Here is a 12,903-nt window from a genome sequence, read left to right as displayed (position 1 = left end):
AAGTGAAATTAGCTAATCACAGAAGGAAAGTACTGCATGATTCTGTTTATGTAATGTATTTAAAATAGTCAAGCTCATGGAAGCAAATAATAGAATGACAAAGCTTGGAGGAGAGAAACAAATTTTAAGTTTCTAATTAACTTGTATATAATTTTAATTATGCAAGATGAATTAGTTCTAGAGATCTACTGTACAACATTGCACTTCTACTTACCAACACTGTACTTTACATTTTAAAATTTGTTATGAGATTAGATCTCATGTTATTTCTTTTTGCCACAATAAAAACAAAAACAACAAAAATCAATGATTGCCTATAAAAAAATAAAAACCTGTTAGTGAATAAGACCCAGATACATCACATTTTCAAATAATAAATAAGCTCATCTTTTTCTCACTTATCCTGAGATCAGTTTATTCCATTTGTTCTCAGAGGTTCTTAAATGGTTTCATTTTAAAGAATATTTGTAAATTACTGTATTACTAAAAAAATACAAAGTTTAAGCCCAGTCCATTTTTACCTTTAGAAAAAGAATTCTTTGAAACATATTAATGAAACCTTGAAGGATTCAGAAGCCAAAGATTGGAAATGCTTCACTAGACTGTGTGTAACTGTAAGTGTTTTGTTCACTGCTGTGTTCGTAGAGTTTAGTATTGAGCCTCCCATCTGCCAGACACTGAATAAATACATGAAAAATACATGAATGACTGAAGAAGAGAATAAAGAAATGAAGCCTCATCAACATGACTTGACACACAACAAGCTCCACTTATTTATATGGTAAATGCCATAAGAAGCAACAGCTTTTTCTAAGAATAACGTTATTTTCGGTTATAGAATTTTAAGTTTTAACATATTCCTAAATATTCTCTATATAAATCCTAAATTCTCAGTCCAGTAATGAAGCAAATGATGTCTTAAGCTTTTAAGAAATTTTCTGAATGAAATAAAGCTTATGTTTGACAATATCAGAACTGCCACCCAAGTTTCCATGACATCTTTTAAACTTAAAATTCTTTATATATTTTTAAAGACAATTACTCAACAAGTATTTTGAAAAGAATACATTTTATGTAGATATACACTATATTATTCAGTACAGTTTCAATTTATATCTATTTCTATCGCTGTCCTCAACGTTATCTGTTTTTTTTCTGCTTCTTTTTGTCATCCTATATAACAAAACAATTAACGTTAAAATGTAGACCACAACATTCCTCCTGCTGATTCATAATATTGATTATGTTTCATTCTTCATACACTAAGGAATTAAAAAGTGGAAAAGAAGTTTTGTTTTGTTTTTCTTGTAATCCCAGTTTTCTTGAATGATGGATACAGTGTCATTCTCTATCGATTAATGAAGGCCTTAACAAGAATTTATATTATGCTTTGTTAATGTGTATTTCAAATACTCAATCTGACGTTATATGGTATAGGATATGTCTTTAAGTTATTTACTGAACATTGTTTATGTTATTCAGAGTGAAATGTGCTTTCTTTATATCACATAGACTATTCCAAAGAAAAAAATTTTGATATAGACACCTGTTATAAAATTAAGTTTCAGAAATAGCATGAATTAATGACTAGAAAATTTTAAATGAGATTATGCATTTTTCTAATGGGGTCTTATTAATGGATTTGGTATGATTTTTATGATAACAATAATATCTCCAGAAGTACACAGAATTTAGAAATAAGAGGAATCAATTTAATGACAAATAAATGAAATAAAAGGATAAAACAGTTTCTAAATGGTTCATACTATTCCTTAATTTTTCTTTTTTTATAAACAGAAAACTGCATATTATCCCTAATAGTCCAAAGTCAATGGAGAGACATTGACAATAGGACATAAGAGTAAGCCAACCAAAATGGACATTTCAGCTGTAAGCATCATTAATGACCCTCATTTTTTTCATATATACACATTACATTAAAAATACTAAATTATACAAGTTGGCCAGGAAGAGTGGCTTACATCTATAATCCTGGCACTTTGGGAGGCTAAGGCCTGAGAATCACTTGAGCCCAGGAACTTGAGACTAGCTTCAGCAACACAGTAAAACCCTGTCTCTACAAAAAAAAAAAAAAAAAAATTAATTAGCTGACCATAGTGGTGTTCACTTGTAGTCCTGTTACTTTGGAGACTGAGGCAGGAGAATTGTTTGATGTTTGAACCCTGGAGTTGGAGGTTACAGTGAGTTATGGTCATGAACTCAACTCCAGCCTGGGCTACAGAGTAAGATGCAACTCCACACCTCCTTCAAATAAACAAGCAAACAAAAAAAGTATATGCATTAAGAAAACAGCAGCTTATATGATATTAAAAGATGGCACACAAGAAGAAATATTATAATCAAAATTTAAAATTACATTTATTTTTCTTGCATCTTTGCATTTTGCTTCTATTCTCCAATATTGCAGGTAATAATTCTGTTTTTACCCTTGAAAAGTAATTACAACATATTGTTTTCATCAGGAAAGAGTTGTTGTATATCTCCTTTTTAACTATGATAACCAGATATAATCCAGTAACTTTATTCTCCTTCGTGTTTAGGTAGTACTGACTCAAATCTTCAGATTACATTTTACATGGAGCCATCTTCAGGATTTCTGCAGATGTGCTGGAATATTTGTTCTCTTGCTTACTTTTATCTGTATCTCTTCTATGAATGCTATCTCTGTTTTATGTATTGTTGATGTGATCCACAATTCAGCTTCTTCATTAATTTCCTCATGCTTTGGTCATCTACACGTGATCATGTACAATATGCTACATTTATTAAGAGAGCCTACCGTGTGCATAACACAGAATACTCGATCATGCCAAATGTTGGTAAGGATGTGGAGATTCATAAGGATGTGGAGCCTTTGAATATTGCTGGGGAAGTTTGTCTAGTAGAGCAGTTTTGAGGAGCGTTCTTGCCCGAATGGAGTTGTACCCCTCTTGTCTCTTTGCAAGTGTTGCTCCTATCTTGTAGAAATTTTTCAAATTGTCCTGTTAGGATTAGCTTAACTCTCTCTCTTTGTCCATATATATATTTTTTCATTTTCTTCTTTCTTTCTTTTTCTTTTCTTTTTTTTTTTTTTGACTAGGCCTCTAACTCATATCTTCAAGCTTTCATTTTCTAAGAGTCTAACTGGCACTTTGCCAAAGGAAAGGAACTCTTTCGTCTTTTCTTTTCTTTTTTGCAAGTGATAAATATCACCTATTGATCAATGGATTACCAATAAAAAGATTTACACTATCTTTTTTATACTTAGCAAGTTCATAGGCTTCAGAAAACAACGAACAAAACCAAACTGCAGTTTTTACCCCCTAAATGGTTACATTTTCCTCTCACTTGAAAATATAAAAATATAAATGACCATGTACAGAGTTGCGCTACTGAATTTATTTGAGTGGTTCTGTTTTAGTATTTGACTTGAAAAAAATAGAAAGTTATTAGTTTGAAATTAGAACAGCTATCACGCTAGGGGAAACAAACTACAAAAAGAAAACATCCAAATGACTAAAAATAACTCAGTTACAAAAGTACAATTTACAGTATCACATATCTCAGAAAAATAAAAGTACTAAATGTCTTTCCTTCTAGATAAAAAAAGATTGTTTTTCCCCAGGAAGCAAAAAAAGGCAACTAATGATTTGAGAATAAAAGAAAACAAACTGTATTCACCACAGCCGTGTCTAAATGAGTGACCTACACAGCACAAAACTTTCTCATATATCATCACATACAGTTAAATTACTTTTCCCTCAGTTACATAATACTCTTCTTAAAACAATCTCCCTTTAGAAAACCATATTAGTTGTCTATTTATTCTTACTATGAAGTTATTGATTGCATTTTTGTAGGCCACACAAGTTTAATTGGCACAGTTTACTTAAGAATAAAACAAACTAAGTCACTCTTACTTACAGGTATTTATATGTTTTCAAAGAATAATCCCAGATTCTTAATTCATTAAAGCAAATTTTCTCCCATCAGCAGTCAAGCTGTTTAAATGATCACTAAGTGTTCACCTGAAGATTATCAATGCTATAGCGAGTACAAACTTATTTTGAAGATTAATGTCCACTTTATAAGATATAATTTGTACTGAAGAGTTTTTGAAAAGACAACCTACATACATATGGTTAATTTGCCTCAAATAACTTCTTAGAAATACAGTATAATCATTTAAGAACCACGACAGAGCTGTGGCTCAAATTTCAACCAAGATTTTCTTGAGACCCAGTACAAAGGCTATGGGCTCAAGATCATAGGCCAAAGTGACATCAGTATGAGATTTGATTGTAAGACTCTACCTCTTTAAAAAAAAAAGCACACTTGGTTATACATAGCTTTTAACCTTGAGCTAGAGCTGTGCCACAAACCCCCCCACTCTCGCAAACTGAAGTCAGCCATGTGGAGATATGTGCATTCTCTGAGGACTGCTTAGAATCCTTGGTTTCCCAATTTTGATGGAAATCTAACAGGCTTTCAGAAATCCGAACTTTACAAATTCCACTTCCATCCAGTAGTGACAGGCCACAGATCCCAAAGTATGCATGCAAAGCATCTGGATGACTGTCTGACCATTTGGCAAATCCTCCCGTACAAGGAGATCTTGAATTGATAAGATGCAATTTCTCTTTTTTCTCAAAGTTAGTGTATTGAAATTTTTCAGAAGCTTTAGAGTTGCTCGCACCCAAAAAGAATAGCAGGTGTCTACAGGTTTACCGGGTCTTCCATGATGATCATTTTGGGTCTCATTATACACCACCTCTTTATCCTGTTCAAACCTTTTTCTGAAAAAGAACTTTTGGTTTCCCTATCAGACATAATGAAGCAATGCCACAAAAAGTAGATCCTCCTCTCATCTCCCAGTTGAAGTGCTCTCAAGCCCGCTAACCAAGTTTCTTTATTTACTCGCTGAAGTCATCTCCAAGAAGAACTACGCATGAATAATCAGTCATCTCCAAGAACAAAAAGCATGAAAGGTCAATGTTGGTCATTGCTTTGTGACCACTGCCATGTGGATGAGCAGTTCCAGGATTCTTTGATGGAGTGAATGGAGTGGGATACCCAGGTATGATGAGACTCGGAAACTACAGCAGTTGAGGTTTGATCTCACTGTTTTCTGTGGGAAGGACTTGCAAGAGTAAATCTACCCTATTATGTTGTCTTTGTTCACCATATCTAAGGAATATAACATATCCTGGCTGGAGAATGCAAAAAATGTGGTCATCAATCTGCTGGTCTCAAGCGAAGAATAGTACCTCAGCAAGACCTAGAGGCAGGGCTGGAAGAACAGCACGTGTAGGTCCCGCAGGATATCCAGCGGCTTCTCCCTCACTTCTCCCTACTAGCCTCTCCCTCTGGAATTCTTTCTTAACAGATAATGTCTCAGCTGTCAAGAAAATAAAAATTTACTATTTTGAAGCTATTCTTTAAAAACAATTCTTCTGTAACCTACTGAAAAGTTCATTTCCAAGGAATTAAATATAATTGCTATACATAAAAACATAATTATATATAAGCAAAAATATATAAATATATGTATAATTCTACAAGCATATATTATATTAAAATATAGAATTACAAGAGAAACCATGGCTCAGACTATCATAAAACCATCAGATTTAAATAGAATACAGTCTATTGACTTAAAATTTATAGTAGTCTTCTTTTTTTAAATAAAAAAGTAAGGCCGGATGCAGTGGCTCATGCCTGTTATCCCAGCACTTTGGGAGACGGAGATGGGAGGATTACTTGAGGTCAGGAGATTGAGACAGCCTGGGTAACATAGTAAGACCTCTTCTCTACAAAAAAATTTTTTAAAAATCCACTAGGTTTGGTGGTGTATGCCTGTAGTCCTAGCTACTTGAGGGGCTGAAACGGGAGGATTGCTTGATCAAAAGATCTCCTGGTTTCTTCATAAATCATGCTTCATCTTCCTCCTGCACATTTAACAGAAAGAACTACAGAACGCTACTAAATTAGCTATAAGGACCAGAGAGGTTTCTTCCCTCATGGAGAGAAAAGCACAGTAAGGTAAATCACAAATTCCTTCAGTGCCTTGTTACCGGCTGCAAAGGTTAAATCACTTAGATTTACCCAGCTTGGTCTCCAGGGTTATCCAGTTCTCGGGAAAGCAATAGTACACTGACCAAGTTGATTAGACTAGGGGTTTTCAAAACTCCCTGAGACTTTGAGTAAACTATAAAATAATGCCATATCTTTTTTTTCCCTTGTTTTTTTTGATCAGTGCTACTTCAACTTTAATGTTCAAATCTTTGGGGATCTTGTCAAAATGTAGATTCTGATACAGTAAATAGATGAGATGGCAAGTGATATGTTTCTAACAAGCTCCCAGGTGATGCTGACACTGTCAGTCTGTAGGCCACACACTAATGTAGATAGGTTTTAATAAAATTTAGCTAGATACACATACTAGGTAATGATGGAGCTTCCTATGTGGGTTTAGAGCTTACTTAAAAATTTTCCTCTTTATGCATTGTGTTTTCAGGTAGTTAATGCCTCTTAAACTTTATTTTGAGATAATTAGATACACAGGGGATTGTCAAGGTAGTACAAAGAGGATCCAGGTATGCCAGACCAGTTTCTTGATTTAACTTACACAATTTTAGTACAATATCAAAACCAGGAGGCTGACATTAGTACAATGTGTATACATAAGTACATGTCATTTTATCACGTGTGCAGATTCATGTAGTGACCACTGTAATCATAACACAGAAATACTATTCTTTCCTGCAAAACTAACTGTTGTGTCATCACTTTACAGTTAAGAACTATCCAAGCCAGGCTCGGTGGCTCAGCCTGTAAACCCGCGCCTTTGGGAGGCTGAGGTGAGTGGATTGCCTGAGCCCGCAGGTTCGAGACCCGCCTGGGCAGCAAGACCTCATCTCTACAATAAATTTTAAAAAATCAGCTGGGCGTGGTAGCGCATGCCTGTAATTCCGGCTACTGGGAAGGCTGAGGCGGAAGGATCGCCGGAGCCCAGCAGGTCGAGGCTGCGGTGGCCGGGAGCGGCCACTGCACTCCAGTGTGGGCGACACAGTGAGACTCCAACTCAAAACGACAACAACAACAACAAAACAAAACAAAACAAAACAAAAAAAACTTCAAGAACTATCCAATCCTCCAATGCTCTGTGATTTTTAAACTCTAACAACCACTAAACTGTTAACCATCTCCATAATGTTGACATTTAAAGAATGTTATATAAATGAACTAATTCAATATGTAACCTTTTGGGATTGGCTTTTTTTTTTTTTTCACTAAAAATAATTCACTGGAGATACACGGCATGGATGTACCACCATTTTTTTTTTCTTTATTTTTGGTCATTCATTTGTTGAGGGGCCACTTGGTTATTTATAGCTTTGGGCTATTACAAATAAAACTGCTGTGAATAATTGTGTATCAGTTTTCGTTTGGGTGTTTTTTTTTTTTTCTTCTGAGACAAATGTATAGGAGTGCAATTATAGGGTCATATGGTTTAAGTGTACATTTAGTTTATTTTAGAAACTTCTAAGCTGTTTTCCAGAGTAGATATATCATTTTACCATCCCACCAGCAACATACGAGTGATCTATTTTCTCTGCATCCTTAAAAACATTTCATGGTGTTACAGTTTTTATTATTTATTATTTTTTATTTTTATTTTTAATTCTTTGAGTTGGAGTCTCACTCTGTCGCTGTCCCGTGCCTTTGGGAGGCTGAGGTGAGTAGATTGCCTGAGCCCGCGGGTGTTATAGTTTTTAAGCTGGTCCATAGGTGTGTAGTGATGTCATAATAGTCTCAAATTACATATTCATAATACTAATATTGTTTAACATATTTCCATGTGTATATTTACCTTTTGTACATCTTTTTAGGTAAAACATCTTTTCTTGCCTTTTGTTCGTATCTAATTGGATCGATTGGTTATTTTTTTAATGGCTGAATATTGAGAGTTCTTATTCTACATGCCAGTTCATTGTTAGATACTGGGTTTGCAAATATTTTTCTTCAATCTGTAGCTTCCCTTTTCATCATCTTAGGGTATTTTACGAAACTAACATTTTAAAATTTGAATTAAGTCCTACTTACTGATTTTTTTATAGATTGTATTTTTGATGTCATGTCTAAAAACTCTTTGCCTAGGCCTAGATTCTGAAGATTTTCTCTTATGCTATCATCCAAAAGTTTTATATTTAAGTCTATGATCTTTATTGAGTTATTGGGTTTTTTTTGTTGTTGTTGTTTGTTTGTTTGTTTAAGAGTTTAGAGGTTTAGGTCAAGTTCTTTTCTTTTCTTCTTTCTTTTTTTTTTTTTGCTTTCTCTTTTTCTTCTCTTTTGTTACAGATATCTAATTGCTCTAGCAGCACTTATTGAAAAGACTATGGTTCTACCACTATCATTAGATTGTTTCTGAATCTTTGCAAAAAATAAGTTTGCCATACTTCTGTGGGGCTATTTTTGAATTCTGTATCTGGTTTCATTGATCTATGTGTCTATCTTCATCTAATGTCATGTATCTTGATTATTGTAGCTATATAATTAAATATGAATCAAGGATGATTCCTCCCACTCTATTTTTATTTTCAAATTGTATAGCAAATCTAGTTTTTTTGTGTTTCTTTATGAATTTTCAAATAGTACTGTCTATATCTACAAAATTTTGCTGGAGTTTTAATAAGTGTTGCATAAACCCATATCAATTTTGGGAGAGTTAACATCTCTATTATGTTGAAACTTCCAATCAATGAACACACTATGAGTCTCAATTTTTTTAGAATTTTCTTTCATTATTATTGTGATGTTTTCAGTTTGTGTCTTATATTTCATAAGATTTACACAGAAGTATATCAACTTTTACACCTTTATTTAGGCAAATTTGACAAAATAAAAATTGCATATATTTGCAGTATACAATACAATGTTTTGATATATGTATATATCGGGAAATGATTGCCAAAAAATTACTTTACATATACATCGCTTCACATCGTTTTTTTGAGTATGCTAAGAATATTTACAATACAATCTTGGCAATCTTTAGTATACATTATTATTAACTATAGTCATCATGCAGTATAATAGATTTCTAGACCTCATTTTTGTTATCGAATTGGAACTTTGTGCATTTTGACTAACATCTCTCTTTTCCCTCCCTCCATCACAACCCACAACAACCACTATTTTACTTTTTGCTTCTATGAGTTCAACTTTTTCATATTCCGTGTTTAACAAGATCATGCAGTATTTGTCTTTCTGTGCTTGGCTTAGTTTACTTAACCTAATGTCTTCCAGATTCATATATATCTTTTAAAAAAGTATCCTGCCAACCACAGGAGAAGCATGAAATGTATTATGTATTTTGTATCATTCATCAGTAGATGGACTTACAAGCTGACTCCACACCTTGGATTTTGGGACCAGTGCTGCAATCAACATGAAAATGACATACTGGCTTTATTTCCTTTCGATACATACCTAGAAGTGGGATTGCTGGATCATATGGTTGTTCTATTTCTATTTTGTTGAAAAACCCCCTTCTTTTTTCCATAATACCTGTACTAACATTCTCACCAAGAGGGTATAAGGGTTCATTTTCTCCACATCCTCTTCAACATGTGACTCCTTCCTCTTTTTGATAATAGTCATGCTAACAGATGTGAAGTCATATCTCATTATAGTTTTAATTTGCATTTCCATAATGATTAGTGATGCTGACCATTTTTTAATATATCTGTTGGATGCTTTTATGTCTTCTTTTGAGAAATATCTGTTCAGATTCTTTGTCCACTTTAAAAGTGATGTGTGTATATGTGTGTTTGCTATTGAATTGTTTGACTTCATTTATTTATTGTGTATATTAGCCCTTAATCAGATGTATAGTTTTCAAATACTTTCTTCAATTTCACAAATTTTCTCTTCACTATGTTGATTATTTACTTTATTTTGCAGAAACTTTTTAGTTGATGCAATCTCATTTGTCTAGTTTTGTTTTTGTTGCCTGTGTTTTTGAGGTTATATCCAAAATCATATTGACCATACCAAGTAAGTAAGCTATTCCCTTATGTTTACTTCAAAGGAGTTTACAGTTTCAAGTCTTACATCTAAGTCTTCAATTCATTGTAATTTGATTTCTGTAAATGAGGTTCAATAAGGATACAATTTCATTCTTCTGCATGTGAATATTCAATTTTGCCAACAACATTTATCGAGAGATTTTCCTTTCCCCATTGTGTGTTCTTTACAATTTTGTAAAAGATCAATTCATTGAGAATGCTTGGATTTATTTTGGGGTTCTCTATTGTATTCCACTGGTGTCTGTTTTTATGCCAGTACCATGAAGTTTTGATTACTAGAGCTTTGAAGTATATTTTGAATTCAGGTAGCGTGATGCCTCCAGTTCTGTTGTTTGCCCAAGATTGCTGTGGCTTCTTGGGCTTTTTGTGTGTGTGTGCTTCTTTGTGCATTTAATTTTTTTTTCTATTCTTGTAAAAAAATGTAGAGTTTTGATAAGGATTTCACTGACTTTGTAGATCATGGTAAGTACTGCAAATATTTTAACAATATTAATATTTTTCAATTTATGAATACAGAATATCTTTCCAGCTATAATAGTTTTCTATTCATTTCACAAATGTTTTATAATTTTCAGTGTATATAACATTTATCTACTTGGTTAATTTATTTTAAGGTCTTTTTTTTTTTGCTATTGTAAATGGTGTTGTTTTATACAGATTTTTTTTTTTTCAGGTAATTCATTGTTGGTGTGCAAAAACACAACAGATATTTGTATGCAGATTTTGTATCCTGAAACTTAATTTATTAGTTCCTTTTATTAATTTTAACAATTTTTTAATGGAGTCTTTAAAGAATCTGTATAAGATTATACCATTTTGAAAACAGAGAAAATTTTACTTCTTCTTTTCTGATTCGGATGACTTTTATTGCTTTTACTTGCCTAACTGCTCTGGGTAAGACTTCCAGTACTATGCTGAATAGAAGTGATGAGAATAGGTGACCTTGTCTTGATCTCAGAGGAAAAACTTTTAGCTTTTTAGCTTTTCACTGATTAGTAGTATGTTAACTGTGGGCCTGTCATATAAAATTTGGATTGTGTTGAGCTGATTTTCTTCTTTTACTTGTTTATTGAGAATTTTTTGCATGAAAGGGTATTGAATTTTGTCAGATGATTCTTCTACATCTATTGAAATTATCATGTGATTTTTATCCTTCATACTGTTAATGTGGTGAATCACGTTTATTGATTTGCATATGTTGAACCAGCCTTGCATCACAGGCATAAATCCTACTTTTTCATGATGTATGATCCTTTAAGTGTGCTAATGAATTGTTTGCCAGTATTTTGTAGATAATTTTTGCATTTATGTTCACTGAGAATATTGAACTGTGCTTTTTATTTTTATTTTTAATTTGCTTGTAGTATCATTGTCTGGCTGCAATATCAGGGTAATACTCTCATTATAAAATGAGTTTGAGTTTGAAAGTATTCCCTCCTGCTCCAATTTTTGGAAAACCTTGAGAATTAATAAAAATTTTTCTTTAAGTGTTTTATAGAACTCAGCTTTGAAACCATTTGGTCCTCTTTTTTTTTTTTCTTTTTAAGATTTTTTTTTTTATTACTGACTCAATTTCCTTACTAGTTACAACTTATATTTTCTATTTCTTCATGATTCAGTCCTTATAGTTTGTACATTTCTTAAAATGTGTTCATTTCTTCTAGGTAATTCAATTTATCGGTATATAATTGTTCATAGAAGTTTCTTATGATGTGTGTGTGTGTGTGTGTGTGTGTGTGTGTGTGTGTGTGTTTGTGTGTGTGTATGTGTGTGTGTGTGTCTGTGTGTTCCTGTGGTATCTTGTATAATTTCTCCTCTTTCATTTATAATCTTATTTATGTGAGTCTTCTTTCTTTTTATTAGTCTAGCTAAAGCTTCCTCAATTTTGATGATCTTTTCAGAAAAACAACTCAGTTTCATTAATCCTTTCTATTGTTTTTCTGGTCCCTATTTTATGTATTTCTGCTCTGAAATTTATTTATTTTTTTCCTTCTGCTGACTTTGGGCTTCTTTTTCTAGTTCTTTGAGATGTAAAGTTAGATTGTGTGGGATCCTACTTTGTTGGTGATGCAGGCTTTTATCACGATTCAATTTCCCTTTTAGAACAACTTTTGCTTCATTTCCAAGTTTTTCGTTTTAAGCAAGCAAAAGTGGCATTGGATTTTTAATTTCTGCTTCCACGTGTTAATTGCAAAGATATAAAAACATATTAATTATTTTATTCTTTCCTGTATCCTATGATCTTGATACAATTCACTTTTTTGTTCTGAGTGGGGTTTTTTTAATTGTTTTGATCCTTAAAGTTTTTCTACATAAAAATACAGTCATTTAAAATAGGAATAACTTTATTTCTTCTTTTTCAAGCATACTTTTTAATTTTCTTTTTGTTTGTTCGTTTTGCTTGCATTATTGCTATGGCTAGAACTTCATACTATTTTAAATAGCAGTAATGAGAGCAGACAGTTCTGCCTTATTCCTGATTCTGCAAACAAAAATTCAGTTTCATCAAATAGAAGGTTAGATTTGGATTTTTTTTTTTAAGTTGGGGAAGTTCTTTATTCCTAGTTTCTAAGATATCAATCATGAATGGGTATTACTGTTTTTTGTTGAATGCTTTTTTGCATAAATTAATATGAGCATATAATTTCTTTCTTTTTTTTTTTTAGCCTGTTATTACAGTGGATTTCATTAAATGATTTTCTTTTTTTTTTTTTTTTTTTTTTAGTTGGAGTCTCACTGTCGCCCAAACTGGAGTGCTGTGGCCGCTCTGGGCCACCGCAGCCTCGACCTGCTGGGCTCCGGCGATCTGCTG

General features: G+C 32.8%; 1 pseudogene; it reads right to left on the bottom strand.

Annotated features, from left to right (window-relative positions):
- Positions 1 to 4,352: 4,352 nt before the first annotated feature.
- The window catches only part of LOC110595936, a 142,524-nt pseudogene continuing 133,973 nt past the window's right edge, over positions 4,353 to 12,903 (bottom strand).

The sequence above is a fragment of the Carlito syrichta genome, unplaced genomic scaffold, assembly GCF_000164805.1.
Source record: "Carlito syrichta isolate Samal-C Ts95f unplaced genomic scaffold, Tarsius_syrichta-2.0.1 Scaffold305306, whole genome shotgun sequence".
Classification (NCBI taxonomy): domain Eukaryota; kingdom Metazoa; phylum Chordata; class Mammalia; order Primates; family Tarsiidae; genus Carlito; species Carlito syrichta.
This window is presented reverse-complemented; position numbering and strand designations above follow the sequence as displayed.